We start from the raw sequence: 25,517 nt of genomic DNA, 5'->3' as shown, positions 1-25,517 counted from the left end.
TAACCCAGAAACGTCACAAAAAGGGGTGGACTGGGGCAGGAGGGGAGAACGGGGTGCTTGAAGGCTTTTTCAATGGGTGTTCCGATTATACACTATTTTACATCTGCCTTGGAACGTAACTCCTGTCTACATGGGGAGTTTCCTGTACACATTTTTGCAAACCAGTGAACCCTAAGGCAATGCATTTGTGTATCCTATTTTCACTGATTAATTCCTCTGTATCTACACTTTAGTGTTCAGATTGCTGTCCAGATACTCGCTGCTAGTGCCTGTCTTGCTCTCCCTCAAGACTCTTTATATTTATGGAGAGTCCCTCAAACAGAGGGCTGCGAAGTAGGACCCACAGATACTGACTTGCGTAGGTCAGTGAGTGTTTTCCTAAACTGCGGGTTGCAACCTGCAAGGGGATCACAAAACCTGCACAGGCTTTTATAAGTAAAACCAAAATAATCCTGGTACGATGGATGCCACTAACAACTTTTTGTTTTGTTGGCATATTATAAGGCTGCACTGACACTTGTGGCAATAATGCCATTTGTCACCATGACAAATGAATGTGGACTTGTGTGTTGCCATACCAAAAAGTTTGTGAATTAGCAGCAGCAGCAAAAGCAACAACAACAACAAAATTTTGATTATTTATATCCTGCCCATCTTGCTGGGTTGCTGCAGGCACTTTGGGAAGCTTCCAACACTAATAATAATAATAATAATAATAATAATAATAATAATAATAATAATAATAATATAATTATTTGTATCCCACCCTCCCCAGCCGAGGTCGGGCTCAGATGCTAACATCATAAAAAAAATATAAAAACATGATACAATATCAAGCATTTTTAAAAAAACTACCGTTTGATATTACAGTCCTACCTTGGATCCTAAACGCCTTGGTATTTAGGCGTTTTGGCTCACAAATGCCACAAACCTGGAAGTGTGTGTTCCGGTTTGCGAACGTTCTTTGGAACCCCAACATCGGACGCAACTTCTGCGGCTTCTTGCAGCCAATCAGAAGCCTCACCTTGGTTTCTGAACGTTTTGGAAGTCGAACAGACTTCCGGAACGGATTCTGTTTGACTTCCGAGGTACCACTGTATTTAAAGGAACCCTCTTAAGTTTTTTAGCAGTTCTAAGAAAGCCTCCCCACCCTGCTTTACATCTCACCTTTTTTCCAAATTACCATAGATGATGCAGAGATGTGCTGGTCCTAAATAAAACAGGACACTTGTCTCGATTTTTAACTCAAGATTTGGAGGGGCAGGGTGATCAGTTGTGAATGCGAGTTATTTCAGTGTCGTCAAATTGGTTTTCAGGTTAGGCCCTCCTGGAGCAAGGCAAATTTGAGCCAACAGCCTGACTGTTTAATAAAGTGAGGTGCCGTTTGCAACGTGCTTAGCAGATGTGATGTGTCACTGAATAGATGGCAGATACCATTCTGATCCTGGATTAGCGCAGGGCACAGACTCCACATTCTTCCCTTTCGAGTTATTTTGCTTTTTGCCATTTGCTTGTTTGCCTTCAAATGCTCTCTTAATATTTCTCTGCGCTTGCTCTGCCAGTTCCCTACTGTGCTGGTATTTGGAGCTGGTTCTCAGGCTGCCTTCACTTGCTGATTGCGTGTGTGTGTGCCTGGTTGGATATATTTATTTTTTAATTTGGGACTGGAGCTGAGGGGGTCTGTCTAACAGCCTTGTTGCTGCTGGTCCAAGAAGCTGGCTGGGTTCCAGCACCTGGCCATGACATACAGCACCCTTCATGAAACCAGACAGAATTAAACCCTTTGTTTCCTGTTTGCCTGGCTGGCTTAAAAAAAAAAAAGGAGCAGAAAAGCAGAGAGACGAGAGTGCCCAACAAGACAGTCTTTGTATTAATTTAATTAATCAGTTTAGTGGAGGGGGGGGGAAAGGAGGATGGGCGCTCATGTAATAAATGCATGTTTTTCTTAGGGTTTTGAGATAGTTGTGCTACAAATGTGGGACCTGCAGGACTCATTAGATACTTGATGTCCTCTTGTGATCTGGTGTTAGGGGGGTTGTCCTTTAATTAATATTTATTTTACTAAATTTAGACGCTGTTTGGTTGTAACAACAAATCAAAACAGCTCAAAACAGTTTACAATGGTATAAAATGAAACATTAGAAAGTATAGATTGAAAAAAGGTATTAAGACATTTAAAAGATTAAAAGACATGTAACATCTGCATGTCTGAATAGGCTTGGCCCGAACAGAACAAAACAAAGTTTTAAGCAGGCACCGAAAATAGTGGAAGGAAGGCACTTGCCAATAGGTAAGGAGTTCCAAAGTTTCAGCGCTGTCACACTGAAAGATTAATTCTTCAAATGCAGAAATGGGATCCTCCTTAATGAGGGTCCTGGTTGCGCGCAGGCCCTTAAGCCACCCCCACGGGGAGAGTTGTTGCCAGGCGTGGCCCAAGCCTTAACCATTGGGCCTGGGCTGTTTGGGCCAATCGGGGCAGTTGGCGCGATTCTTGGGGCCTATAAAAGCAGCAGTGCGGCGTAACTGAGGGAACTTGCACCCTGATGCTGAACACCCGCCCCCCCTCCCTAATTTTAGCTGCTGCTGCTTTGTCCTTGCTTTGGATTGGGTCTCCTGTTTTGGAGCAGGGGCTGGGTAGGAATTTTTCCATTTGGCAGATTGGATGTAGCCACTTGGTTTTCGCCTACCCCCTTAGCAATCGTCACAACTTTGTAAGGTTAGGCGGTTAGGCATTGGCTTATTGACGTGTGTGGGAGGGGAGGTGCGGCCATCACCTGCCCCTCCATGAAGAAGGGTATTCTGGTAAAGGAATCTGGGGGTCCTGGATCTTGTCCGAAGTCCGCTTGAGGGGCTAGGGCCATGCCAGGACCACAGGAACCCCGGGGTGAGCTTCGTTGGTCTTCATCGATGTTGCTCCCTCGTTTGGTGTTACCTTTCCAGACTTCCAAACAGAGAGGCAGGAGTCAGTTATAGTCTGTTGCCAATGCCTAAGCCAACAGCTTCGTTGGTCTTCATCGATGTTGCTCCCTCGTTTGGTGTTACCTTTCCAGACTTCCAAACAGAGAGGCAGGAGTCAGTTATAGTCTGTTGCCAATGCCTAAGCCAACACCGCTCACTTTGCTGTAATCAATAAAGTTGTGGCCTAAATTTTGCCCAATAACTTAAACTAAAATTACGTGTCAGGCGAAGTGCTTGGGGGCCTTGGGGCACAACAGATATTATATGGCACCTGCAGAAGAGTAGCACTTCTGCAGATCACAGTGGTTGGTTGAGTGGGCATATATGGGGAAAGCTGATCTTGCAGGTAAACGGATCCCAGGTTGTTAAGAGTTTTATATACTAAATAGTAACACCTTGAACTTGACTGGGTGGCAAATCAGCAACCAACACAGATCTCTGAGCGCAGGTGTTACATGACATGACAAGGTCTATCTCCTGTTAACAACCACAACCACTCTACATCATTGTGCAGCCTCTGGATCAAATGCAATGGAAACCCCACATGGAGAGCATTGCACTAATCCAACCTTGAAGTTGCCAGTGCTGGAACTAGTCTGGCGAACCCCGTATCTCCTTGTACTTCTTCCCTTTTTTTCCTTAGCTTATAGGGCTTCTGTTTGCAGTGCTATGAGACCTCTGCCACTCAGCATCTTAATTTCCCGGAAGAAATTATAAATTAGCATATGCAAAATTGTGTGGTGGACCTGTTGGCCCCAAGTGTTTTGAAGTACCCACCAAAGACCCTGATCTATCCCAAAGTGTACAGTGGTACCTTTGGTTACGAATTTAATTTGTTCTGGAGGTCTGTTCTTAACCTGAAACTTTTCTTAACCTGAGGTACCACTTTTACTAATGGGGCCTCCCGCTGCTGCCGTGCTGCCAGCATGCAATTTCTGTTCTCATCCTGAGGTAAAGTTCTTAACCCGAGGTACTGCTTCTGGGTTAGCGGAGTCTGCAACCCAAGATGTTTGTAACCCAAGGTACCACTGTATTCCATAATCAACCATCTAATATTTGCCCCCTCCTCTCAGCTCTTCCAGCTTGAGCTTGCTGGAGTCTCCAGTCATGGTGGTGTTGTGTTTGTGCGTCTGTTTCACGATGCAATGACTCACACTTAAATCAAGGCATAGGTATGTGCTAAAAGTCTTGGTTCAAGTCAGTAATGACATTTAAGGCCGATGGGATAAAAACAAACAAACTGGTATTTTTTAACTTTCCGAAACCAGTCCCTTCTCTTACTGAACTTCTTTCATTTTAGGTATAAATTGCCTAAAATGTTCCAGCTTCTAAACAGCTGCTATGTATCTGAAGAAGGCAGGTGAGCAGCTGACGTGGGCAGACTCTAGAGGTCCCCTGCTGGGGTGTAAGCTTTGGCCCATGCCCAATAATGGGGACTCCTGACGCTAAACTTTCATGAGTCTACGTTGGTGTTGCCGTGCTTCTCAGTCAATGGGTGAAATAGACCAGGCCTACTGAAAAGTCGTGATTGGTTGTGCTACCTGGGTTTTGTGGGAATGTTCAGGGATGCAGGAGAGGATATATTGTCTGATAATATCCTTATCCAACTTGCGTTAACAAGTTCCCCAATTTCAGCAGAGTAACACTTTCCCCTTTAGTTTAAGTTTGCAACGGTAGCATTTGCTCAGGCTCGCTAAAGCCTCTATAATAACTGTTCTGGTATTTTCCCCTCATTCCCTCATAAAATAGAAGAGACGACACAGTCTTTTACAAAAGTATAAAAAGAGTTTACTCACATTCTGTTCACAATCAGACCCCAGAAGCCAGACTTAGCTTAATGAAGTAACATACACTTGGAATCTATCTCCTAAGAAGACAGTCCCTTTGTCCTCTCTTGGCTGGGAGCCAAGAGGGCATCTTTCACTCAGTAGATGTTGTTTCTTCAATGCATGTGGTGAAAGAGAGAGAGATGGCTGCCCTGCCCTGTGCTTTTGTCATTACCTGCACAGGTGAGGCCACACCCACCTCTAGTCACATGCAGAGGAAGTCTGTCTCAGCCCAGAAGGAAACAGGGAGTTTACCTGCTGGCTGGACAAACATCCCTCCCCATGTGTAAACATGTTCACTCTAGGAATGTTGTACTTGACTGCTCTTGTGTTTCACATCCCACAGGTTTCACAGATTTGGAAGTGAGGTGATTGCTGTTAGCTGCTTAGCTCCATCACCAGTGATGACAGCTAATGGGTGGGTGGGTGTATCGTGGGGAAAATGGCCTGGTGGGCTAAGATTGGCCCATGTGCTAATTCCCCACCCCTGCTTTAGGACAACTATTCCTTAAACGTGCAGGGTATTAGCAAGTTTACACCAACAGAGGGCATGGCGCTCAGTAGAGGATTGTCTATTCTTGGCTGTGTTTGGGGCCTCTACTGAAGACCTTCAGTTTTTCCCAACAAGGTTAAATCCCTTTAAGTGGAGATATTTATCCCAGTCTGTGTCTGTCTTGGATTTGAAATTTGTTAGTCGCTTTTTCTTGCCCAAGACAACCAAAAGCGCCTTACCACCAAACAGAGCGAAGTTGTGTCTGGGAGGAGAGCAGCTGGAGAAAGCAGGGGGCCCCTCAATTGCAGTGGTTCTGGGTGGGAAGTGGGGCAGGCTGGGTAAGGGGCACACGGCACAGGCAAATATATGACATTGCTTTTGATTGTTGAATTTATTCTGATATTGCTTTGAGGTATACAAAATGTTGCTTTGAGACGTTGGAACTCCCTCCCTATTTATATCAGGGACGTGTTTTCACTCTACTCTTTCGGGCACTTGCTAAAAACTGTTTTTTCTTAGGGAAGCCTATGCAGACGCATAGAAGCTGTCATGTGTTTTGATCTGGTTTTAGCTTATTGCCAATTTAAACTATTCATTGAATGTTTTAAATACTCATTTTTAATCCTTTTTATCAATAATTTGATTGTTCTACTCTCTTTTGTAAACCACTTTGAGGTTTGATTACAATCAGGCAGCATATACAAGTTGTTCAGTTAAAAAAAACCAAATAGATGGGATGAAATAAAATAAATTTGAAACACAGATCCAGAGAATCAGAAGCCAAATTCTACTTGGGTGATGAAGCTTTCCTATCATGCATGCCTCTAGAAGAGCTGTTTCTGAGGGGTGGGAAGACTTCAGGAAAAATGGTGGAACTCCTTTGTGTGCTTCCTGACACAAGTGGATGTACCTTCTGCACGTTCATGGGGCTCCCTGGATCCTGCCTGTAGAACCTGCATCACACAACGGCCATAAAATTCTGTTGAAAGATGTCCATTGTACCTATGAGCTCCTTGTTGCTGTAGAGTGATAGGGAAGGGTTGAGCATGTGGATTGTATTCAGAAGTTCCCAGGTTCTTAAAATAAAAATAAAAATTATGATTTTCAATTTTATACATTTCAGTAATTTTACAATCATTTTAACATTTTGAAACTTGACTTCCTTCCCCCTCTTTCTGCAATACCTTAAATTTATTTTTTATATTTTCCGCATATTCCAAATTAACTTAATCATTTATTCATCTGCTTTCGATGTATACTCTTATAAAACTGCAGGTTATTACAATAATCCTGCTAATGTTCTTATCTGTTTACAGTTTGTAAATATTCAATAAACCATTTCCATTCTTTTATAAAAAGGTTTATCTTTATTTCTCATTTTTCCTGTAAGTTTCGCCATTTCTGCATATTCCACAAGTTTTTGTATCCATTCTTCTTTTGTTGGGACTACTTCTTCTTTCCATTTTTGGGCAAATAACATTTGTGCCGCTGTAGCCACATACAAGAATAAATTCCTTCACAGTTTGGGTAGTTCTGTCCCTATAATTCCACAAAAGGTCCCAGGTTCAGTCCTCACTATCTCCAGTTAGAAAGGTTCACGGAGCAAGCAATGAGGAAAGGCTCTCTGCCCAAGATTGTAGAGAGTCGGCGCTACTTAGAGTCGGCAATTCTTCACTAGATAGACAAATAAGTTGATCGTATAGACAGCAGCTTGCATATGAATCTCTGGTTTACATTAAGGCAAGAGCACCTTGAGCTTAACTCGTAACTGTGTGTTCTTATGATGATTTTTTGGAATTGTCTTCATTGGATTCAAACCCAACGGTAGCCTTATTGGGGGTTCCAGATATTATTATTATTATTATTATTATTATTATTATTATTATTATTATGAGGTCTTATTCCATGTTTTCTTCACAGGTGGCAAAGTTATTGATTGTTCTACATGTGCACACTCCTGATCTGGAAGATAAATTTGGAAGAGCAAGCTGCTCTATCTTCACCTGTCAAGCAGTCCAAAATGGTATGTTGATCTCTCTTTATGAATTGTTGTGCTTTTCTCAATGGCCTCTTCTCCCCAAGTCTGTGGGTTGACAGCCCACAATCTACACTTAAAAGAACTGCATGCTCTTAATGAGATTAATCTGGGTTCTGTCCAATGTTAGTTATACTCAAAGTTGACCCACCTGGTTGTTTCCAATGTAGCACTAAGTTAAGGCCACTTGTGTTTGTTTCACTGGCAAAATGTTTGGTGGCTGCTGGACATGGTTGTGCAAGAGACTACATAAGCAGAACTCTTAACACTAGTGGACAGAGAACGTTAGATTAACAGTCACATGTAATTTACATCCATTAATTCTAATGGGTCTACTTTGGGTAAAAGTTAGTTGGATACAAACTTTTGTTTCTTTTTATTTTTTACTTCCAATTAATGAAAACCTAGTGACTGTGTACCAGTGGGTCGTCTCCTTCTTTGGTGATATTTCATAGCTGAGTAAGATTGCCTTCCATGAACACAGTTTTAACAGTGACTGTGGAGGCCAGTTCTGGATCCACACATCCTTCCACAGTGGGGACATAGGTTTCTGGGCTGTGTGATCACGGTGAGGGTTTGCCAAGCGTGCCTTCCTCTTAGCACGTTTCTCCCTTTCATCCTGAGTTTGAGCATATTCAAAGCCCATTACACCTTTGGTAAAGGCTGTTCTCCAATTGTCTATGTTTATATTACATTTACTGCCCAGGTCAAGCATGCTGATATTTCCCAACATGATCCTGGGGACTCAAGTAGCCAAGGAGGATTCTCAATGTCTCACATTTAAGGAGAACTGGAAAGCTGTCAGATGTGTAACAGGCCTTGCCTTGTTGACCACCAGCCTCCTGGTTCAATGAGCCGCTGTATTCTTGCATTGCTTCCAGTTGTACCTGTAGCCAGAACACTTACTTTTCCCTGTGTGGATGTACTGGTTGATGGTGTCTATTGAGCTCTGTGGTTCAGTACAAGGTTATCAACCATCTACACCTGATAGGGACATCATCCTTCTCTCAATGGTGTTGTCAGGGCAGGACTTTGGGTCAGACGTCCAGGGGGCTGCTCAGCAGAATGAGCAACAGGACCCCCCAAATGCAGCATATTACCAGATTGAAGTAATAAATGTTGCTAGCTAGAAAGGGGTGGAGAGGACACACACAAAACCATCAGGGCAAGAGTCTAACATTACTTGACGCACCCCTGCACTTCCTTTCTCAAGAACTGAATTTTGCAACTTTGCATTCGAAGTATGTTAGGAGGACTTTATGACAATCACTGATGGGAACATATATAGTTTTAAGATTTAAAGGACAGTAGTACTTGAGTTTTGAAATTCCTTTAGCTGAGCAAGCACTTTAGCATGAACAGAGGCTAACAGCATACCTTTCTGCAAGGCAGGAAGTTTGCCACCTGCACATTGGATCAGCTGTTGTTGAACTGCAAACTCCCATCAGCCCCAGCCATTACTGTGGCCAATAGTCAGAGAGGATACGGCTCACATTCCCCGCCAGCTGTTATTCTGAGGCCTCTGATATTGGAGGTAGTTCACAGCCCTCATGGCTTCTAGCCATTGCTAGCTCCCTGCCCCATGAATTTGTCTAGCCCCCTTTTAAAGCCAGCTGAGTAGGTGACCACCACTGCGTCATGTGATGGTACATTGAATACTTTAACTGTCCACTGTTGGAGGCAGTATGCCTCTGAATACTAGTTGTGGGGAATTGCAATTCAGAAGAGTCTGTTTCATTCATGTCCTGCTTTGGGATTAGATGGGCCTTTGACCTAATCTAGCAGAGCTCTTCTTGTGTTCTTAGAAAGTACCATCTCTTGGCTTTCCTGAATCTCCCCATTGCAGTATCTTTACTAATCTGCTGGCTTTTGACCACATTACAAAGCCCTATATTTGCTTAGTATAAAAGTGATACACTACAGTGAAGGCTGAGGACGGGGGTGGCACTGTGGGTTAAACCACAGAGCCTAGGTCTTGCCGATCGGAAGGTTGGCGGTTCGAATCCCTGCTACGGGGTGAGCTCCTGTTTCTCGGTCCCTGCTCCTGCCAACCTAGCAGTTTGAAAGCATGTCAAAGTGCAAGTAGATAAATATGTACCGCTCCGGTGGGAAGGTAAACAGCATTTCCGTGCGCTGCTCTGGTTCGCCAGAAGCGGCTTAGTCATGCTGGCCACATGACCAGGAAGCTGTACGCCGGCTCCCTCGGCCAGTAAAGCGAGATGAGCACCGCAACCCCAGAGTCGGCCACGACTGGACCTAATAGTCAGGGGTACCTTTACCTTTTACAGTGAAGGCTGGTTCATTAAGGCAAATAAGTCAACTGCCCCCGCAACCTTAGCCTGCCTTCAGCCAGCTTCTCATCTGTCTCACTTCCTATTTACAACCAGCCCAGGGGGTGGCATTGCCTGTCAACTTCCTCCTTCTTAGTCTTAGCATTGCCCTTGTGGAACTCAGCTGGGAGGAGGATACTGACAAGACTAGAATCAGTTGGCTCTACCTGTCATTTGCTCTGGCGCCACCTACTGCTGGGCTCCCTGCCTTCCTACCTATCAGGGCTACAGGGTCCCAGCCGCTGCTGGATACACATTTCCTGTTGTGAGAGGAGAAGTGCCTAACATGAAAGTTTCCCCTCTGAGTAAATCTGCCCCCCACCAAGCACAGCACAGCATCCTGCAGATCCCATTTACCCCCTGCCACTCCCTTTCTTCCTAAGCTTCAAGCGTCCTAAGGAGGCAGCGCTGGCGCCAAGTTCACTACAAATTCTCCCAGGGATGGCATGGCATGTGTGCATATCTCAGACACCACTTTAAAACCACTTCCTTAGGGGGACTGGAGACTGCAGAAAACCAAGGCTCCAATTGACCTTTTCTGTTACCAATCCATTGAACAGGAGAAGAATTCCTCAGCCATCTTTGCCCACAGGGAATAAAACGTGATGTTTAGAAGCTTTCTTTAAAAGAAAGAAAAGGAAAAGGTCTAACTGCAAGGCCAGATTAGAATGCATAGCGGATCTGTGCTCAGGGATTCCACACAGCTCCACCAGCATGTTGTGTATGCATTTTTCATTTGTTTTAAAACAAAAACGTTTAGGGATTTTTAATACCACCAATCCAGTGCTGTAGCTCAAGACTTAAGAGGCAGACCAACGTATCAACATATAAAACCTAACCAGGAAGTATTGCAACGGAAATAGTAGCAGGTAGCAAGTTGTAATATTTGTGTGAGTGCTTTCAAATGTTCACCTAGAATCTCTTGCGTGTGCAGTCTTATAACAGCCCTGTAAGGTGGGTCAGTATTATTATTTTAATCCCCTTATTGCAGATGTAAGGGTAGTGTGTTGAATGCCCCCTTGTGAGATTTATTTCAGGCATAGGTGATTGTACCTAGGGATGCGCATATTTAAGTTTCTCTAAGTTTCTCAACCTGCTCTTTGCATTTCTACAGCAATGTGATTTTTTAGCTTAAAAAAGCCCTTATGAAACTTAATCAGAAAGTCCCTCCGAATATACACATTTTTGCAAATCACTTCCACCTAATATAATGCATTTAGCATGTTCTTCTCATGAATATAGGCGTTTGTATGCACACTCTAATATATGGAGTTTTCTGCATATTGCTTGGCTGGGGAACTGCGCCGCAAAATTCAGAGAAGTGCAAATTCTAAAGGTTGGCCGTGCTTCAGTTCGCGTATTATTTCAGAAAGTGTGAGCCTACATAACTGTTTGTGTATGTTACGTTCATTTCAATCCAAGAGAAATATCAAAACAATGCTTAGAAAGTCATTAATTACATATCCTTCGCAGACTTAGAAAAAACAACAACGATGCAAATGTATACCAATCGTATTTGCTTGACTGATTTCCATTCTTGACCGCAGATGGGCAGGCAAACCGCAGCAATTTCTGCTTCCTTGTCCGTTAGCATCAGGATTATCAAACATTCCTTGAAACACTCCACCAGCTACAACTAAGTGGAGCTAAATGGTATAAAATATACCTTCACTTTATTGCTGAGAGAGCTGTCACGCAAAAGATGGTGCGGACTGTAGCTGCAGAGAAAGAGGACTAGAAATGGCAGGGCAGCATATCCTGGCCAAACATGACAGAAAACTCCCTAATATTAAGAGATGTTTGATAGGGGAGCAGACTGCCTTGGGAAGTGGTCCAGTCTCCTTTGATGCAAGGTGTTTAAGCAGAGGCTGGACAACTGTCTATTAGGGCCACTGTAGCAATGCATCCTGCATTGTAGAACTTAGTTGGATATCACCCTTTTGGTCTTAATTGTGCTGCAGAAATACAGCATAGGCTCGACTCTTTTATACATGGACTATATGGGACCTGGCCAGGGCCGGATTTAGGTGGCGCTGTGGGTTAAACCACAGAGCCTAGGACTTGCCGATCAGAAGGTCGGAGGTTTGAATCCCCACGATGGGGTGAGCTCCCGTTGCTCAGTCCTTGCTCCTGCCAACCTAGCAGTTCAAAAGCATGTCAAAATGCAAGTAGATAAATAGGTACCGCTCCAGAGGAAGGTAAACGGCGTTTCCGTGCGCTGCTCTGGTTCGCCAGAAGCAGCTTAGTCATCCTGGCCACATGACCCAGAAGCTGTACGCCGGCTCCCTCAGCCAGTAAAGCAAGATGAGTGCCGCAACCCCAGAGTCGGCCACGACTGGACCTAATGGTCAGGGGTCCCTTTACCTTTAAGCTACTGAAGGTAATGGGGCCCTTTATATGTCCAGCCGTCCTTTGTCAACAACAAATCACCACTGTTTTTTGTGTTGCATATATGCTATATGGACCTAATAGGTATCTAAAGCAATTTGCACATGTTGCCATGCAACCACTCTATGCCGAATGTAAAAAGGTAAAGGTAAAGGAGCCCTGACAGTTAAGTCCAGTCCAGACGACTCTGGGGTTGTGGCGCTCATCTCACTTTACAGGCCGAGGGAGCTGGTGTTTGCTCGCAGACAGTTTTTCCAGGCCATGTGGCCAGCATGACTAAGCCGCTTCTGGCACAATGGAACACCAAAACCAGAGCAGCGCACGGAAACACCATTTACCTTCCTGCTAGAGCAGTACCTATTTATCTACTTGCACTTTTTTCGTGTGCTTTCGAACTGCTAGGTTGGCAGAAGCTGGGACTGAGCAACAGAAGTGCACCCCGGCGTGGGGAGTCGAACCACCAACCTTCTGATCAGCAAGCTCAAGAGGCTCAGTGGTTTAGACCACAGTGCCACCCATGTCCCATGCCTAATGTAGGCACCCTGTATATAGAAATGAGCAAACCAGTGATATTTTAGGGAGTGGGCTAGCAGGTGTGGCCCATTACTTACATCCTAGGAGCCTACAACACAAAACACTGTTGCTGTATGTAGGTTTTATTTTATTTATTTTTTATCTTATATTTTGGAAATGTACATCCAGGTTTTTCTTTCCTTTAAATTTTTTTGGGGGGCCCAAGAGAGTGGAGCCCTAAGCTATAGCTTGTTTAGCTTATAAGCAAATTCGGCACTGGACCTGGCTGCATATAACTCTGCATATTGCTAGCTGAACTTTTCAACAATGACATTTAGCAAGCAGTAGGGACATAAGCGGACACTTAAATTGAATCATATATAATTGTAGAGTTGGATCCCAAGGGTTATCTAGTCCAACCCCATCCAATTTGGAATCATACCAGACCCTGCTTAGCTTTAGCAAATGTGCTAACAGTTTTATTGCTGCATCACCAGGGGATTGTTACAAGCAGTGGTCTGATGCAAGAATAGCTTGATCGGGTCAGAACAGCCAGATTCCTGTTTGAAATAGATTCCTCCCCCATCCTTGCATCGCGTCATCTCGCCAACTATTTTCAGCTGCATTCCAGCAGGAGCGCTTCAAGGTCTCAGGCAGAGGTCCTTCCCAGCCCTCCTATCTCAGATCCCCTTTTAGCTGAAGATAACAGGGATTGAATCCTGGGGTATTTCTGCATCCTAGGCATGTACTCTACCCCAGTACCATGGCCCCTTCCCTATAGCAACACAGTAAACAGAGAGCAGTAGCTGCTACCCATACACATTTGATGCTGCCAGTTTTTTCATGTATGGTCAGCATATGTTGTCTGTCTTTATTAATCCCTTTCAAAAAAGGAGAGAGGATGATAGTCCAGGTTCTTAGTGTTTTTGTACCTGCCAACTCTGATTTAAAGAACAGCGGGGAAATGTAAGCAGTTGTTATGTTTTCCTTTATAATGTGAATTGTAAAAACCTCCAAAATGCTTACTGTAAAATCCCAGACATGTTTATTCAGATGCCAGTCCCACTAAGCTCAATGGGGCTTCCTCCCCAGAGTTTGTGTGCCTAGGAAGGACAGCTTTTAAATATCACTTAAGGCTGGTTTGCATCATACTTTATCTTACACAAGCCTTCTTCTCAGCTGTCCTCCGAAAGTGGAAGGGGCGCGGGTGGAGCTGTGATCTAAACCACTGAGCCTGTTGGGCTTGCTGATCGGAAGGTTGCCGGTTCAAATCCTTTACCTTTATTGAAAGTGGAGGAGTTGTGAAAGGCATGACCTGGGATTTTTGCAGTCCCAAATAGGTAAAAAGGCAAAGGACCCCTGGGCGATTAAGTCCAGTCAAAGGCGACTATGGGGTTGCCGTGCTCATCTCGCTTTCAGGCCGAGGGAGCCGGTGTTTGTCTGCAAACAGCTTTCCGGGTTGTGTGGCCAGCATGACTAAACCGCTACTGATGCAACGGGACACGGTGATGGAAACCAGAGCGCATGGAAACGCCATTTACAAATGCAGCTTTGTAAGACACCAGCCTTACAGTTGCTAACCGTACTGTGTGGGTGTTGCAGTAGGCAATGAAAAAATCATGTGAAGGTGGGTTTCTCTGAGAATTATACAGAGCTATCAACAGGCAGTGTTTTGAGGAACAATGCAAACAAGTTGGCAATAAACACAAGTCTTGGATCAGAGTTATCAGAACTAACCATTTCTTAAACCCATTCCCACATAATTCTGTCTATACTTTCCCCTCTGGACCAAATTCCTGCCACCACCCCAGATCATCAGTTAGGGGATGTGTGAAGGTGTTTATCTCTGTTTTTCTTTTCCCCAATCTTAAATTCAGTTCTCAACATTTCCATATAATTCCCCCTTTTTTTTCATAAAAAGAGCTCTCATGAAAATTCATCAGCAAATTTCTGCAAACATACACATCTGTAAGCAATTTTGCATAAAAAACACACTTTTGCAAAGCAATTTTCTGTAATATAAATAATATTTTAATGTTATTTTTACTAATACAGGCTTTTTTAGCCTGCTTTTCACCACTACATGCATTTTTTTGCACACATTGCGTGGCTGGAAAACTGTACTGCACAGTTTCAAGAAGTGTGGCTTTCAAAGGATGGCTGTGTTTTGCTCTGCACATCATTTTGGAAAGTCCAGATTAGCTAGGATCACCTTTAAAAACAAAGCAAATTGAATTTCTCTTTCATCCCGACCATCATATTGCGCTCTCTGCAACTGCCTGCTCTGATGTACCTTCATGTTTCCCGTTCCAAGTGATCTCGTTCTTCCCCCTCCCCTCCCCTCCCCTCCAAACACAAACCCCTAACCAGATTCATTGCGTGAGTCCATGGTCAGTTTCAGGTTGATAACATAAACTGCCATTTCTCCATCAAATTACCTGAGTAATGTAGTATATTGCGGGCCAAAAACTCCAGCATTTAACAGTTTAATTGGTGGTATTTGTTGGCAAGCATCTAACTCAGCAAAGAGAGATGGACTTGCCTCCAGAGCCGGTTTGATTTTTGCACTCTAGACTTGTGGGAAGCAATTATACCTGCAACTGACATAAGAGGAAACTTATGGGGGTGGGAAGAGGTTTGAGTACAAACAGGCGTTCCGCAGTCAGTAGGAGTTTTGGCGGATAAATATATTTTGCTTGGTGATATTCAGATTTTGCGCTTTGAATTTAACACCACAAAGGGTCTTTTAAAAATCTAGGATATGCTGTATGTTGCTTGATTAGTGATGGATTTCCGTTTTTGTGCTGTTGAAATAGCTACAGAAGGGAATTATACATTCAAAAGTTTTAAGATTTATTAATAATGAACAAATTAGGGCAGCAAATTAGGACTCCAACTGAGGAGGAAGCAATCCAATGGTTTCATGGAAGACTAGAGGTCAGTCATCACATATTTCGATGCTGAACCAGTGAATGGGGACAGCCAAATTACTGGAGCCAAACTATAACTCTGTTCAGATGTTCATCATGTAGGTAGATGAGGGTGGGGAGTCTCAGGCCCAGTGGCCAAATCTGTCTCTATCAGACCTTCAGAGCTAAGGATGTCCTCTCAGAATCTCCTTTTCCCCATCTTAAATTCAGTTCTCTACATTTTGCAGCAATCTACAAAAAAAAAAAAAAAAAAATCATGAAGATTCATTTGCATTTTAGTGTGAATTTTCCCCGAGAAACACATTTTCCATGCATTTTTGACTAATGTACACATTTTTGCAAGAAATTTTCCCTAAAATAGTGCATTTTTCTTTGTTATTTTCGCAAACACACTTTTATGCACATTCCCCTCTAATATATGCACTTCTATTAATGCTGGTTGATTGGTGAACTGCGCACAAAATTCAGAGAAATGTGACTCAGGGAGCTGATTTTTTCGAAGCTATGAAAGGACAGCAAGCAGCTCATTGTTTTGACCAGTTGTTGTTCTGGCAGCGGCTGCATCGCCAGACCCGACCCCTATCCTTTTCACGGTTTGTTTTAGGATATATATTGGCAGAAAGAATGTGGATAAAGTCAAACTGGAGACAGCATGATGGCAAAGTTGTAGATTTACTGCCAAGAAAGTGGGGAGTCACTTGTGAGTTTTTCTGCCTTTGGTGCCAGAATAGCTGGCCTGGCCTTGACTCTGCACCTTGACTTTAGGAGAGGTGGCACCATTTGCAGCAAATGTCTTGGCAAGCCCTATCCATAATATAGGGGAATTTGCATCCCACTGCAAGGAAATTGCTCCTCTTCCCCTTTTAGAGACTAGGACCTCCTAGAGTCTGGATAGCCTGTACAGTAGTTCAGACATTTATTATTCTTGTGGGATAGGGTGGGGGTATTGGTTTGTGTTTTTTGGTTCTTGTTTTTATCGTGTACTTTGTGTTTTTATATCATATTTTTATGTTGTGAACCACCCTGAGATCTAGGGATCATGGGCAGTATACAATTATTATTATTATTATTATTATTATTATTATTATTATTATTATTATTATTATTATTATTTCAGATGTAGCGTTGGTTCAGACTGACCCCTAGTAATTGTCTTTAGTTAGGAATCTGAGCCTTAGTTTGTAGAAAGCATTGTGGGTAGCTCTACAGTAAGTAGTTCCGCATAACTGGGCTCTCTGTTTACAGTTGCTCTTAAAGGTAAAGGGACCCCTGACCATTAGGTCCAGTCACGAACAACTCTGGGGTTGTGGCGCTCATCTCACTTTATTGGCCATGGGAGCCGGCATATAGCTTCCGAGTCATGTGGCCAGCATGACTAAGCCGCTTCTGGCGAACCAGAGCAGCGCACGGAAACGCCGTTTACCTTCCCGCCGGAGTGGTACCTATTTATCAACTTGCACTTTGACGTGCTTTCGAACTGCTAGGTTGGCAGGAGCAGGGACCGAGCAACAGGAGCTCACCCCGTTGCGAGGATTCGAACCGCGACCTTCTGATCAGCAAGTCCTAGGCTCTGTGTTTTAGACCACAGCGCCACCTGTGTCCTTTACAGTTGCTCTTAATGGGTGTTAATTAGCAAACTTGCTGTTAGGCTTGAATAATCTGCAGATACTGATGTCCTGCCTTGGCTCCAGGAATCCTGACAAATTCTGGGCCATAGGCTGAGGAACATTTCTGTCATCCCAGAAAAAGTTCACTTTGCAGAAATGAACAAGCCTAGCAACTCTAGGCTTGTTCACATGTTATACTGAACATCAGTACAACAAGCTGTCTGCACAGGTACATGTTTTTGTGTGAAAGAGTGTATACACTTGCTGAGCTCAGCTGTGGTATGCACAGAGTGCCCGCTTGTCGAATGCTACATGTACGGCTGTACAGCTCAGCTTTTTTTTTTTGCACAGTTTGCATACATGTTGATTGTGACACGCACAGCCCTTTTGAAAGTGAATTCTCTCCAGCTAGTTGGCTGTTTCCTTTCCTTTCTCTCCCCCAACATTTTGTGAGAGGATGTGACTTGCACACACATTTTCCACGAGAGAAGAAAATAGCCAAGCAAATCAATGAAAGCTGAAGTGAAGCTGATGGAGGGCTCAGAGGTGGCCTTGCTTACAAGTTGGTGCAATCTTGAGAGACATTCTGCTAATGTTCAGCCCTTTCTTCAAAGTTTTTCTTTTTAAAGCTGAAACATAAATGGATATGACTTTGCACTAATGTTTTTAGGGGGTGTACAAGCTACCTTTCATTGGCCCAGAAAGGGCCTTGGGGTTTTTTAGTTTCACACCTGTCCCAAGTGAAGACAAAACATCCGCAGGCATTTTGAAGTTCCTACTTTCATCTCCACTGCTGCCTTCTTCCCATCCCCTTGCTCCTAAAGACCCCAAGCTTTCCTTGAGCAGGAGATGAGAAAGATGGGGGGAGGCATCATATTCCCACTGAGGAGGGCATGTTGAATATATGTCCCAGTGGAATGTGCCGCCAATCATGTCCACTTTATTGGTGGGGTGTCACTTTTGTTAATTTTTTAAATTAAGGTTTATAGAGAAAAATACAAAACCTACTATCTTCCCCCTTTTTTAAACCAAATCAAGACTTTTATATAGATCCCATAAAAACATAAGGGAGGTATTAGAGTAGGAAAAAGAAATAAGAAGAAGAATAGACAATAGGTTAAAAGGGAAAGATAGAAAAATAAATCCAGAAAGTAAAGAACTTCCAATTCTTCATCTGTCTGCTATATAAAAACAATATTCACTTCGTCCAATCAATACAACACCCCACAAAGCCACTTTCTGTAAACAAACATTATCTTCAATTCTCAAATCCAGATGTTGTGATTTCATTTTCTTTTTCAAGCATAAAGTCTATGAGAGGTTTCAAATCTTTTAACAAACGTTAGCAGTGACTTTTCTCTGATTAAACGAGTCAATTTCACCATCTCGGAGCAGTCTGTTTGTTTTACCAGCCATGTGCCCTTCCATCTTTCTTGCGTATATGGTAGAAGTATTGCAGCCGTAATCATATATTGTACCAAAGTTCCATAGTCCTTTTCTAACTGTATATCCATAAATCCCAGCAGGAAAAGTTCTGGTTTCAGCTGAAAATCAATCTTCAAAACTCTCTGTCTCAAATGTGGGGTGTCACTTTTGGCTGAGTGCATCAGAGCATGCAGTCCTTGTGGTCTGTCACTGGTGGAAATGTCTCACATTGCTTTGGGGGAGGACCAAAGCTCAGTGGTTGAGCATCTGCTTTGAATGCAAAACATTCCAGGTTCAATCCCCAGTATCTCCAGAAATACCAGAGAGCCACTGTCAATCAGTGTAGACAATACTGACCTAGATAGACACCAGCCTGAGTTTTTATTGTTATTATTTTGATGGGTGCAACATGCAGAGGCTCAAGGTGTGGGATGTAAAGGGCCCTGCTCAACGCGCAACTGCTTGCAAACTTTTATGAGCACCAATCTTTGATTACTCATTACTCACCGTTAATAGGCAGGCCACTTACTCATCAGCATAAATGTTGGGAAATTTGCATGCATTATAATGTGCTGGTTTGAGAGATGGTGCTTGCTGCTATGTCTGTGCTTGATTTGTGCCGATTCTCTGTCTGCTTTAGCAGCACAGGCCTGGCTTGATCACGAACTTTGCTGTTGAGATTTAGCCCGCCGAGCCGACAGTGTTGAGCTGTAGCTCAAAAATGTCGACTTCAGTGCAGAACATCTGCTCCTAGGACACACAGAAATGAGCATGGAGAAGAATGGCCTGTTTTTAAGCTCTTCCTATTTTGTATATTCTACAATACGATAGTTGCTTTAACGCTGTTTATTTCCCTTCCACAAATTAAATAGTTTTGTTTCAATTTATTCAATTGTTACATTTATTATTTTCATTCCCCCTTCCAGTCACCTTTGCCTTAACCGGCCACTTTTCTTTGGTAGGGTCAGGATGCTGTCAGCAGCTCCTAGCTGGTTGCCCAGGAAAGTATAAAGACTAGGAAAGGATTCTTACCCTCCTTTTTTATTCAATATTTACAGAGAGGGGCTATAGAACCCAGCCTCTTGGATAATGGCATTGTCCCAAGTGAATCTCCACCCCCCGTCTCTCCCACTTCCTCATTCATCTCCTCTATGGGTGCTGCTGCCTGCCCTCTGTCTTTGAGCTCTTTGCTCCCCTACTTTCAAGACTTGCTGGGTTCTGGGGGTGGGGTCTGGAATGCTTTCTAATGACACCTTGTCCGTCAGCTGTCACTCCTCCTCCTCCATCTTCTCCTCTCTCATTTCCCCCCAACTTTCCACCTCATCTGCCTCTGAGCTGTGGCCCGCAAACCATGGTTGCAAATCTATAATATCTTCCTCTTCCTCCTCCCTGGAAGGGTCAGGATGGGGGAGGCAGTCTCCACCATTCCTCCTCCTTCTCTGCCCAGCCCCTGACAGGTAGCAGGAGACAGATGTCCAAACAAACAGCATTATATTTTCTTCAACTTAGCCTTTTCGTCTTCAATATGATTACCTGAAGTACCAATGGCACATACTTTCCCCAGTCTCTGCTCCTGTTCCACCCCGTTTTGATAAGCAGACATCTAATTTCTTAACTGTTGTCTAAATACGGGTAAATAACCAGTGCCTTGTGAATTGTCAACCAGATTTAATGCTAATCTAACATAATTGCTAGTTTATCATGCTGCACTGAAAAATATTAATGTCATACTTAGAAAAAACTAGCTACCTTCACAAATACAAAATATATAATAATAGTAATAAAATAGTAAAAGTAAGCAAGCATTTGATTATTCTTCACCTTTAAAAAATCTGCTTCCTAAAAAACAAAGTGTATTCAATTAGTCAGCGAATATTTTCTGGAAAATATTTTTAACATTCAAAACATTTGTAATTCAGCACAGGATTAAAGCAGGAAAATGTGTGCATTGTTGTAAATGAAATAAATGCATGACATCATGACATTTTTCAGAAATAAGATATTATACCCTCTCATTTCTGCTTTTGGCAATGCATGCTGCTGATTGCTGAAAATCCCATCAGGAGTGGAGAGAATCTGGAGGTGTTCTTTTTTTTAATATAAAAAATAAGGTCGTCTGTAATGCCAATGCAGGGCGCAAAATGAACAAGCAGTTCTACTACACATTTAAGCACATCAGATTGTATAGGAACCACAACGACAGTGAGCCAAGCAATATGAATATTGTTTATTTGTGTAGACGAAGCCATTGCAAAAAAAAAAAACAACGAGCCAAGCAGAGTCATAAGCTTGGAGATCAAGAACAGTGATGAGAAGTTCAGAGTGAAAAGTCTATCCCATGATCAGTATGGACGACTGTTCATGAGCAGCTGGATGTGAGGTGGGATATTTTTGAGGGCACGAATTTTTCAATTCCATCAACGAGCTTTCCTGCTTGCTTTTGACAGACTTTGTCACCTTCTCTACCTGGTTCATATGTACAGATGCAAATTTAGAAAGAGTTGCTAGGATTTAAATAGGAGTACAATGTGTCTCGTTGTGGGGGAGACTGTGATCTGGCGATCTGGGTGCCTGCTCACTCTGTTGTCCAAGGCTGAGGGTTGATGGCGGGAGCAGCTGGTGTGATGAGGCAGAGAGATTAAGCCACTCTCTTGATTGCTACTATTGCTACAGCTGGAGAGGACTTTGAGGGAAGGTTGGACCCGTATTGATTCATCCAAATCCCATCACCCCCAGCCCATGGTCAGCGATGAAGGGAGCTGTAACATTTGAGGAACACATGCTCTCTACCCTGACCTATATGAAAATCAGGAAGATCCAGTTGAATGGTACCCAACTTCTGGTTGAGCAGTCCTGCCATGTGTGATTTCATGCCACAACCCCCCCCCCCAGTTATAATAGTCGTGAAATGGGTTGGTGATCGGCTCAAGAGTTTGTCAAATGCTTTTATTTAGAAGAATTCCATGCTGTCCTTCAACAATTGTCTCAGGGTGGTGTCCAATAGTTAGAACAAGAAAATAAAATGCATTCTCACAAAAATAAGTACAGTGGTACCTCGGGTTGCATATGCTTCAGGTTACATACGCTTCAGCTTACAGACTCCGCTAACCCAGAAATAGTACCTCGGGTTAAGAACTTTGCTTCAGGATGAGAACAGAAATCAAGCAGCAGCGGCGTGGCGGCAGCAGAAGGCCCCATTAGCTAAAGTGGTGCTTCAGGTTAAAAACAGTTTCAGGTTAAGAACGGACCTCCAGAACGAATTAAGTACTTAACCCGAGGTACCACTGTAGACTTCTCGAACTTGCAAACTATATGTCCTCATTTTCAGTTTTGGGTATGGTATGTAGGTTTATCAGCTTCTCCCCCAACCCTGCCCCCACCCACTCCTCTTCTCACTGTGCTGTCACTTGCGGTGGGCAACATGTGAAATCTCCAAACTGGATTTGGGTGGCAACAAAGATTGAACTACCCCCCCCCCATTCCAGGAGAAAAGAGCGACTTGTTTTGAATGAGGGTTAAGAGATTTATGTTTCGTATGCATCTTGAATAATTCTTCCTTTAGAATTCCCTTCACTGTACTTTACATTTTATGTTGGAAATAACTTTTGAAGGCTAAAAAGACTTGAAGAAAACAGTACTTCAGAAGTTCGGTTTGAAAACATTTCAGAAGAAATGCGCTGATGAGTTTCCCAGGATGAGGTTACAGGTCAGGGTCAGGGAGAGGGAGTTTGGTATTTTATCTTGGGAATAAGTTTGGGAATAAGTTCTTTGGTAGAAGAGAGAGAGAGAATGTGATAAAGTCTTGTGTGCTAGGGATGCAAAATAATTAGATGTTTAGAAGTGGGATTTTGAAAACCCACGCTGAGGTGTCTGGATTCAGAGTTGATTGGTCTGCAATTCCTTGTTAACTGGTTAAATTGCTTGCTGAAAAGGCCCAGATTTCTGCTTTCAGAAGCTAAAGTATTTGGGGATGTCTACCCATCCTGTCTTTTTTTTTTTTTTGAGAAGCCATATGTCCTACTCTAGAGAGGATAGTTTCCCACTGTTATGGCTGCCAGGAGACAGTTCTCTTTCAAGGTGTTCTCTACTTGAAGGACTATCCAACTCTGGCTTCAAGATTTTTTAAAAACCATAAGAAAGAGGAGAAGGGTCAACAGCATTTCCCTTTCTATCTGGGTGACCTTAGGCCAGTCCTTCACTCTCAGCCTAACCTACCTCACAGAGTTGATGTGAGGATTGAATGAGAAGGGGGACAACCATGTACCTCAGCCACAGAGCGCAACTGGGCAAGTCACTTAACGAATAAACGGGATGGAAGTCAGCTGTGGTGGCTGGTCTATTAGAGTGAGTGTGGCACTGCCAACTCCACCTGGTGGTCTTCCTGCTTGCAAGCAGCCCAGGGGGTGCCATTGCTTGCCAGCTTCCTCCTCCTTAGTCTCGGTGTTGCCCTTGTGGGACTCAGCCAGGAGCAGGATGGGGACAAAAGTGGAACTAGTTGGCTTCCTGTTGTTGGCTCTGCCAACTATTGGTCTCTCTGCTTTCTGCCTTACCAGTCCCAATGGGACCAGCCACCACTGCGTGCCAGTGGCAAGGCTAGGCCAGGCTGGGTTCCAGGGCCCAGAGACCCATAGCAGCAGGCAGGAAGGGGTTTCCTGCATGGGGGCGTCTGGCTTGCACCCTGTCAGGATGCTGTCAGCTGCTCCCGGCTGGTTGCGCAGGAAATTATAAAGACAAGGAAAAGTTTCCAGCCTCTTGGATAATGTCGTTGTCCCGAGTGAATCTCCATCCCCCATCTCTCCCCACTTCCTTATTTGTCATTCTTATCCTCTCCTCTCCAAGTGCTGCTACCTGCCCTCTGTCTTTGAGCTCTTTGCTCTCCTACTCACCGGGTTCTGGGAGATGGAGAGGGTATGGAATGCTTTCTAATGACAACATGTCAGCCAGGTGTTGCTCTGGCTCTCCCATAATTTCCCCACTTCCCCTCTCATCTGCCTCTGAGCTGTGGTCTGTTGTAAATCTATAATATCTTCCTCTTCCTCCTCCCTGGAAGGGTCAGGATGGAAGAGGCTGTCTCCACCATTCCTCCTCTGCCCAGTCCCTGACACACACCCTCAAAATCATGTGCCTGGGGCTACGGGCCACCCGGCCTTCCCCACGCTAAGGCCCTGGGCATGGGGTACTGTCAGAATTGCTACATCAGAGGGTCTCAGTGATCAAGGTGGAGCATAAGGAATCTGGGGGTCCTTAAATTGCTTTGGCTCTCAGTTGTTCAGGGCTTTGTGAATCACACAAGAATTTTGATTCTGGCCTGATAACTAATGGGCAACCAGTGCCGCTCTCTCAGCCGCAGAGTAGCATGTTGCAGCCCCACCCAAAGCTCATCACAGTGATCAACATGGGATGAGAAAGAGCTCTCAAATGATTTTGGTCTTATTAGCAAGTGTTTGCAGAGCACTTACCGTTAAATGCAGTATGAGAAAGTCTGTTTTCCACTTCTTAAATACCCAGCCCAAATGGCATACAGTGGTACCTCAGGTTACAGATGTTTCAGCTTACAGACACTTCAGGTTACAGACTCCACTAACCCAGAAATAGTACCTCGGGTTTAGAACTTTGCTTCAGGATGAGAACAGAAATCGTGCGGCGGCAGCGCGAGGCCCCATTAGCTAAAGTGGTACCTCAGGTTAAGAACAGTTTCAGGTTAAGAACGGACCTCCAGAACAAATTAAGTTCTTAACCCGAGGTACCACTGTATCTTTAATTATTTGGCTGCTGCTCTTGCCTCGTAATACTACATTTGTATTGGAGTTTTTTTAAAAAGCCAAGGCATTTTTAAAAATTTGATACAGGGGAAGGGCTGGATTTAAGCGCAGTGCCGAATGATGTCATCTGAAACCTAAAGGGACAGATAGTGCAATGATATCCCAGCTGCCAATCCTAAAATAACTATTTTCGAGTGTCGCAATGAAATCTCTCTGAGAAAGCAAGCACCTGGTTAGGCCCTGTAAAATTAACTTCCATCTGCTTCCATTTACAGTAAGGCCTTCTTATCATTCTCTTGGCATTATCTGGTATATATTTGGCAGTAACTGCCTGTCTTGAGCTATTTACAAGTTGTTCTAGTGGCACGGTGAGTGGAAAGGGATCAAAGCAGCAGCTCTCCTGATTGGTTGTGCTCTAAGTCAGACGTGGGGAGCCTATGCCTGTTAAGTTGTGGGTGAACATATCAGACGACACAGCGATTCTTCAAACAGCTCTTCTTTATTCAGATGTCAGAAAAGAACTGATCTGAAGGGCTCAGTCAGCCTGCTTATATAGAGCTCCAGTACCTTGTTACTGTAACAACTTTCTAAAACTATCCAATCACTGAACATCACTTTCGATCCTTCATTTGCATAACTATCTACAGTATCCATCCAATCACTGAACGTCACTTTCGATCCTTCATTTGCATAACTATCTACAGTATCCCCCTGCTGGCCCAGGGTGAGAACTTCAGTACATAACAATGCCCTTCCAGCTGTTGTTGGACTACAGCTCCCATCATTCCTGACCATTACCCATGCTGGCTGTGGCTGATGGGAGCCAGAGCCCAACAGCAACTAGAGGACCAAAGGCTCCCTAAGCCTGTGGCAGATGATGATGAAATATGCCTACACTCCCTAGGCTGCAATGTAATATATATTGTCAGCTGCACTACAATCAAGACCTGGCTGAAAGTCCACTTTAGAACAACATCTAACTCTATAATGCATTTCATCTACTGTATTTTTTTTTTAAATAATTTTTATTAAGGTTTTCCAAATTAAAACAAATAAAATCCAATTCATAAACTTTTTCCAATATCCAGGACTTCCCCTCCCCACCCCCTCTTGTGTTCCAAATCTTCCAAAAAAGCAATAATATTCAACAAATTCTTATTCCCAAAATACACTCATCATCAATAACCCAATTTATCCAAATTTCCATCCCCTAAGGTCGACCTATTCCCTTCCACGAGTTCCCCCCTTTC

At 43.6% G+C, this 25,517-nt stretch overlaps 1 protein-coding gene across 5 annotated transcripts in view; it reads left to right on the top strand.

The window, feature by feature from the left end:
* The window catches only part of PKNOX2 (PBX/knotted 1 homeobox 2), a 440,472-nt gene that overhangs the window by 55,119 nt on the left and 359,836 nt on the right, over positions 1–25,517 (top strand). For all 5 annotated transcript variants that reach the window (XM_081891021.1, XM_081891017.1, XM_081891018.1 and 2 more), the window contains exon 2: positions 7,198–7,300. The gene's annotated coding sequence lies outside the window, so the exon portion shown is untranslated. The remainder of the gene's footprint in view (positions 1–7,197; positions 7,301–25,517) is intronic.

Source organism: Podarcis melisellensis, assembly GCF_964234715.1.
Source record: "Podarcis melisellensis genome assembly, chromosome: 15".
Taxonomy (NCBI): domain Eukaryota; kingdom Metazoa; phylum Chordata; class Lepidosauria; order Squamata; family Lacertidae; genus Podarcis; species Podarcis melisellensis.
This window is presented reverse-complemented; position numbering and strand designations above follow the sequence as displayed.